Source organism: Oncorhynchus mykiss, chromosome 2 (genome assembly GCF_057628025.1).
Source record: "Oncorhynchus mykiss isolate SJ-2025 chromosome 2, ASM5762802v1, whole genome shotgun sequence".
Lineage (NCBI taxonomy): Eukaryota > Metazoa > Chordata > Actinopteri > Salmoniformes > Salmonidae > Oncorhynchus > Oncorhynchus mykiss.
This window is the reverse complement of record NC_143023.1, coordinates 18530144-18537340: the sequence shown is the minus strand read 5'-3', so window position 1 is coordinate 18537340 and position 7197 is coordinate 18530144.

Here is a 7197-nt window from a genome sequence, read left to right as displayed (position 1 = left end):
CACCCACGACTGCGTGGCCACGCACGCCTCCAACTCAATCATCAAGTTTGCGGACGACACAACAGTGGTAGGCTTGATTACCAACAACGACGAGACGGCCTACAGGGAGGAGGTGAGGGCCCTCGGAGTGTGGTGTCAGGAAAATAACCTCACACTCAACGTCAACAAAACTAAGGAGATGATTGTGGACTTCAGGAAACAGCAGAGGGAACACCCCCCTATCCACATCGATGGAACAGTAGTGGAGAGGGTAGCAAGTTTTAAGTTCCTCGGCATACACATCACAGACAAACTGAATTGGTCCACTCACACAGACAGCATTGTGAAGAAGGTGCAGCAGCGCCTCTTCAACCTCAGGAGGCTGAAGAAATTTGGCTTGTCACCAAAAGCACTCACAAACTTCTACAGATGCACAATCGAGAGCATCCTGGCGGGCTGTATCACCGCCTGGTACGGCAACTGCTCCGCCCTCAACCGTAAGGCTCTCCAGAGGGTAGTGAGGTCTGCACAACGCATCACCGGGGGCAAACTACCTGCCCTCCAGGACACCTACACCACCCGATGTCACAGGAAGGCCATAAAGATCATCAAGGACATCAACCACCCGAGCCACTGCCTGTTCACCCCGTTATCATCCAGAAGGCGAGGTCAGTACAGGTGCATCAAAGCTGGGACCGAGAGACTGAAAAACAGCTTCTATCTCAAGGCCATCAGACTGTTAAACAGCCACCACTAACATTGAGTGGCTGCTGCCAACACACGGACACTGACTCAACTCCAGCCACTTTAATAATGGGAATTGATGGGAAATGATGTAAATATATCACTAGCCACTTTAAACAATGCTACCTTATATAATGTTACTTACCCTACATTATTCATCTCATATGCATACGTATATACTGTACTCTATATCATCGACTGTATCCTTATGTAATACATGTATCACTAGCCACTTTAAACTATGCCACTTTGTTTACATACTCATCTCATTTGTACATGCTGTACTCGATACCATCTACTGTATCTTGCCTATGCTGCTCTGTACCATCACTCATTCATATATCCTTATGTACATATTCTTTATCCCCTTACACTGTGTACAAGACAGTAGTTTTGGAATTGTTAGTTAGATTACTTGTTGGTTATTACTGCATTGTCGGAACTAGAAGCACAAGCATTTCGCTACACTCGCATTAACATCTGCTAACCATGTGTATGTGACAAATAAAATTTGATTTGATTTGATTTGATTTGAAGAGAAAGAGAGAGCTAGTGAGGTGGTGGGAGGCAGAGAAAGAGAGAGCTAGTGAGGTGGTGGGAGGCAGAGAAAGAGAGAGCTAGTGAGGTGGTGGGCGGCAGAGAAAGAGAGAGCTAGTGAGGTGGTGGGGGCAGAGAAAGAGAGAGCTAGTGAGGTGGTTAGAGGCAGAGAAAGAGAGAGCTATTGAGGTGGTGGGAGGCAGAGAAAGAGAGAGCTAGTGAGGTGGTGGGGGGCAGAGAAAGAGAGAGCTAGTGAGGTGGTGGGGCAGAGAAAGAGAGAGCAGGTGAGGTAGTGGGGGCAGAGAAAGAGACAGCTAGTGAGGTGGTGGGAGGCAGAGAAAGAGAGAGCTAGAGACTAGGTGGGAGGCAGAGAAAGAGAGAGCAGGTGAGGAGGTGGGAGGCAGAGAAAGAGAGAGCTAGTGAGGTGGTGGGGGGCAGAGAAAGAGAGCGCAGGTGAGGAGGTGGGAGGCAGAGAAAGAGAGAGCTAGTGAGGTGGTGGGGGGCAGAGAAAGAGAGCGCAGGTGAGGAGGTGGGAGCCAGAGAAAGAGAGAGCTAGTGAGGTTGTGGGAGGCAGAGAAAGAGAGAGCTAGTGATGTGGTGGGAGGCAGAGAAAGAGAGAGCTAGTGAGGTGGTGGGGGCAGAGAAAGAGAGAGCTAGTGAGGTGTGGGTGCAGAGAAAGAGAGAGCAGGTGAAGTGGTGGAAGAAGAGAAAGAGAGAGCTAGTGAGGTAGTGGGGCAGAGAAAGAGAGAGCAGGTGAGGAGGTGGGAGGCAGAGAAAGAGAGAGCAGGTGAGGAGGTGGGAGGAAGAGATAGAGAGAGCTAGTGAGGAGGTGGGAGGAAGAGAAAGAGAGAGCAGGTGAAGTGGTGGAGGCAGAGAAAGAGATAGCTAGTGAGGTGGTGGGTGCAGAGAAAGAGAGAGCAGGTGAAGTGGTGGAAGAAGAGAAAGAGAGAGCTAGTGAGGTAGTGGGGCAGAGAAAGAGAGAGCAGGTGAGGAGGTGGGAGGCAGAGAAAGAGAGAGCAGGTGAGGAGATGGGAGGAAGAGATAGAGAGAGCAGGTGAGGAGGTGGGAGGAAGAAAAAGAGAGAGCAGGTGAAGTGGTGGAGGCAGAGAAAGAGATAGCTAGTGAGGTGGTGGGGGCAGAGAAAGAGAGAGCAGGTGAAGTGGTGGAGGAAGAGAAAGAGAGAGCTAGTGAGGTAGTGGGGGCAGAGAAAGAGAGAACAGGTGAAGTGGTGGAGGCAGAGAAAGAGAGAGCTAGTGAGGTGGTGGGAGGCAGAGAAAGAGAGAGCTAGTGAGGTGGTTAGAGGCAGAGAAAGAGAGAGCTAGTGAGGTGGTGGGGCAGAGAAAGAGAGAGCAGGTGAGGTAGTGGGGGCAGAGAAAGAGAGAGCAGGTGAGGAGGTGGGAGGCAGAGAAAGAGAGAGCTAGGGAGGTGGTGGGAGGCAGAGAAAGAGACAGCTAGTGAGGTGGTGGGAGGCAGAGGAAGAGAGAGCTAGTGACTAGGTGGGAGGCAGAGAAAGAGAGAGCAGGTGAGGTAGTGGGAGGCAGAGAAAGAGAGAGCTAGTGAGGTGGTGGGGGGCAGAGAAAGAGAGCGCAGGTGAGGAGGTGGGAGGCAGAGAAAGAGAGAGCTAGTGAGGTGGTGGGGGGCAGAGAAAGAGAGCGCAGGTGAGGAGGTGGGAGGCAGAGAAAGAGAGAGCTAGTGAGGTGGTGGGGGCAGAGAAAGAGAGAGCTAGTGAGGTGTGGGTGCAGAGAAAGAGAGAGCAGGTGAAGTGGTGGAAGAAGAGAAAGAGAGAGCTAGTGAGGTAGTGGGGCAGAGAAAGAGAGAGCAGGTGAGGAGGTGGGAGGCAGAGAAAGAGAGAGCAGGTGAGGAGGTGGGAGGAAGAGATAGAGAGAGCTAGTGAGGAGGTGGGAGGAAGAGAAAGAGAGAGCAGGTGAAGTGGTGGAGGCAGAGAAAGAGATAGCTAGTGAGGTGGTGGGTGCAGAGAAAGAGAGAGCAGGTGAAGTGGTGGAAGAAGAGAAAGAGAGAGCTATTGAGGTAGTGGGGCAGAGAAAGAGAGAGCAGGTGAGGAGGTGGGAGGCAGAGAAAGAGAGAGCAGGTGAGGAGGTGGGAGGAAGAGATAGAGAGAGCAGGTGAGGAGGTGGGAGGAAGAAAAAGAGAGAGCAGGTGAAGTGGTGGAGGCAGAGAAAGAGATAGCTAGTGAGGTGGTGGGGGCAGAGAAAGAGAGAGCAGGTGAAGTGGTGGAGGAAGAGAAAGAGAGAGCTAGTGAGGTAGTGGGGGCAGAGAAAGAGAGAGCAGGTGAAGTGGTGGAGGCAGAGAAAGAGAGAGCTAGTGAGGTGGTGGGAGGCAGAGAAAGAGAGAGCTAGTGAGGTGGTTAGAGGCAGAGAAAGAGAGAACTAGGGAGGTGGTGGGGGCAGAGAAAGAGAGAGCTAGTGAGGTGGTGGGGGCAGAGAAAGAGAGAGCTAGTGAGGTGGTTAGAGGCAGAGAAAGAGAGAGCTAGTAAGGTGGTGGGGGGCAGAGAAAGAGAGAGCTAGTGAGGTGGTGGGGGCAGAGAAAGAGAGAGCAGGTGAAGTGGTGGAGGCAGAGAAAGAGAGAGCTAGTGAGGTGGTGGGAGGCAGAGAAAGAGAGAACTAGTGAGGTGGTGGGGGCATAGAAAGAGAGAGCTAGTGAGGTGGTGGGGGGAAGAGAAAGAGAGAGCTAGTGAGGTGGTGGGGGCAGAGAAAGAGAGAGCTAGTGAGGTGGTTAGAGGCAGAGAAAGAGAGAGCTAGTAAGGTGGTGGGGGGCAGAGAAAGAGAGAGCTAGTGAGGTGGTGGGGGTCGAGAAAGAGAGAGCTAGTGAGGTGGTGGGGGGCAGAGAAAGAGAGAGCAGGTGAGGTAGTGGGGGCAGAGAAAGAGAGAGCAGGTGAGGAGATGGGAGGCAGAGAAAGAGAGAGCTAGGGAGGTGGTGGGAGGCAGAGAAAGAGATAGCTAGTGAGGTGGTGGGAGGCAGAGAAAGAGAGAGCTAGTGAGTAGGTGGGAGGCAGAGAAAGAGAGAGCAGGTGAGGAGGAGGGAGGCAGAGAAAGAGAGAACTAGTGAGGTTGTGGGGGCAGAGAAAGAGAGCGCAGGTGAGGAGGTGGGAGGCAGAGAAAGAGAGAGCTAGTGAGGTGGTCTGGGGCAGAGAAAGAGAGCGCAGGTGAGGAGGTGGGAGGCAGAGAAAGAGAGAACTAGTGATTTTGTGGGAGGCAGAGAAAGAGAGAGCTAGTGAGGTGGTGGGGGCAGAGAAAGAGAGAGCTAGTGAGGAGGTGGGAGGCAGAGAAAGTTAGAGCAGGTGAGGAGGTAAGAGGCAGAGAAAGAGAGAGCTAGTGAGGTGGTGGTAGGCAGAGAAAGAGAGAGCAGGTGAGGAGGTGGGAGGCAGAGAAAGAGAGAGCAGGTGAGGAGGTGGGAGGAAGAGAAAGAGAGAGCAGGTGAAGTGGTGGAGGCAGAGAAAGAGAGAGCTAGTGAGGTAGTGGGGGCAGAGAAAGAGAGAGCAGGTGAAGTGGTGGAGGCAGAGAAAGAGAGAGCTAGTGAGGTGGTGGGAGGCAGAGAAAGAGAGAGCTAGTCAGGTGGTTAGAGGCAGAGAAAGAGAGAACTAGTGAGGTGGTGAGGGGCAGAGAAAGAGAGAGCTAGTGAGGTGGTGTGGGCAGAGAAAGAGAGAGCTAGTGAGGTGGTTAGAGGCAGAGAATGAGAGAGCTAGTGAGGTGGTGGGGGCAGAGAAAGAGAGAGCTAGTGAGGTGGTGGGAGGCAGAGAAAGAGAGAGCTAGTGAGGTGGTGGGGGGCAGAGAAAGAGAGAGCTAGTGAGGTGGTGGGGGCAGAGAAAGAGAGAGCTAGTGAGGTGGTTAGAGGCAGAGAAAGAGAGAGCTAGTGAGGTGGTGGGGGGCAGAGAAAGAGAGAGCTAGTGAGGTGGTGAGGGTCGAGAAAGAGAGAGCTAGTGAGGTGGTGGGGGGCAGAGAAAGAGAGAGCAGGTGAGGTAGTGGGGGCAGAGAAAGAGAGAGCTAGGGAGGTGGTGGGAGGCAGAGAAAGAGACAGCTAGTGAGGTGGTGGGAGACAGAGAAAGAGAGAGCTAGTGAGTAGGTGGGAGGCAGAGAAAGAGAGAGCAGGTGAGGAGGTGGGAGGCAGAGAAAGAGAGAACTAGTGAGGTGGTGGGGGGCAGAGAAAGAGAGCGCAGGTGAGGAGGTGGGAGCCAGAGAAAGAGAGAGCTAGTGAGGTTGTGGGAGGCAGAGAAAGAGAGAGCTAGTGATTTGGTGGGAGGCAGAGAAAGAGAGAGCTAGTGAGGTGGTGGGGGCAGAGAAAGAGGGAGCTAGTGAGGAGGTGGGAGGCAGAGAAAGTTAGAGCAGGTGAGAAGGTGGGAGGCAGAGATAGAGAGAGCTAGTGAGGTGGTGGTAGGCAGAGAAAGAGAGAGCAGGTGAGGAGGTGGGAGGCAGAGAAAGAGAGAGCAGGTGAGGAGGTGGGAGGAAGAGATAGAGAGAGCAGGTGAGGAGGTGGGAGGAAGAGAAAGAGAGAGCAGGTGAAGTGGTGGAGGCAGAGAAAGAGATAGCTAGTGAGGTGGTGGGGGCAGAGAAAGAGAGAGCAGGTGAAGTGGTAGAGGAAGAGAAAGAGAGAGCTAGTGAGGTAGTGGGGGCAGAGAAAGAGAGAGCAGGTGAAGTGGTGGAGGCAGAGAAAGAGAGAGCTAGTGAGGTGGTGGGAGGCAGAGAAAGAGAGAGCTAGTGAGGTGGTTAGAGGCAGAGAAAGAGCGAGCTAGTGAGGTGGTGGGATGCAGAGAAAGAGAGAGCTAGTGAGGTGGTGGGAGGCAGAGAAAGAGAGAGCTAGTGAGGTGGTGGGAGGCAGAGAAAGAGAGAGCAGGTGAGGAGGTGGGAGGCAGAGAAAGAGAGAGCTAGTGATTTGGTGGGAGGCAGAGAAAGAGAGAGCAGGTGAGGAGGTGGGAGGCAGAGAAAGAGAAAACAGGTGAGGAGGTGGGAGAAAGAGAAAGAGAGAGCAGGTGAGGAGGTGGGAGGAAGAGAAAGAGAGAGCAGGTGAGGAGGTGGGAGGCAGAGAAAGAGAGAGCAGGTGAAGAGGTGGGAGGCAGGAAAAGAGAGAGCTGGTGAGGAGGTGGGAGGCAGAGAAAGAGAGAGCTAGTGAGGTGGTGGGGGGCAGAGAAAGAGAGAGCAAGTGAGGTGGTGGTAGGCAGAGAAAGAGAGAGAAGGTGAGGAGGTGGTGAGGCAGAGAAAGAGAGAGCAGGTGAGGAGGTGGATGCACAGAAAGAGAGAGAAGGTGAGGTGGTTTGGAGGCAGAGAAAGAGAGAGCTAGTGAGGAGGTGGGAGGCAGAGAAAGAGAGAGCAGGTGAGGAGGTGGATGCAGAGAAAGAGAGAGCTAGTGAGGTGGTTAGAGGCAGAGAAAGAGAGAGCTAGATAGGTGGTGGGAGGCAGAGAAAGAGAGAGCTAGTGAGGTGGTTAGAGGCAGAGAAAGAGAGAGCTAGTGAGGTGGTGGGGGGCAGAGAAAGAGAGAGCAAGTGAGGTGGTGGGAGGCAGAGAAAGAGAGAGAAGGTGAGGAGGTGGTGAGGCAGAGAAAGAGAGAGCAGGTGAGGAGGTGGATGCACAGAAAGAGAGAGAAGGTGAGGTGGTTTGGAGGCAGAGAAAGAGAGAGCTAGTGAGGAGGTGGATGCAGAGAAAGAGAGAGCTAGTGAGGTGGTTAGAGGCAGAGAAAGAGAGAGCTAGAGAGGTGGTGGGAGGCAGAGAAAGAGAGAGCTAGTGAGGTGGTGGGGGCAGAGAAAGAGAGAGCAGGTGAAGTGGTAGAGGAAGAGAAAGAGAGAGCTAGTGAGGTAGTGGGGGCAGAGAAAGAGAGAGCAGGTGAAGTGGTGGAGGCAGAGAAAGAGAGAGCTAGAGAGGTGGTGGGAGGCAGAGAAAGAGAGAGCTAGTGAGGTGGTTAGAGGCAGAGAAAGAGAGAGCTAGTGAG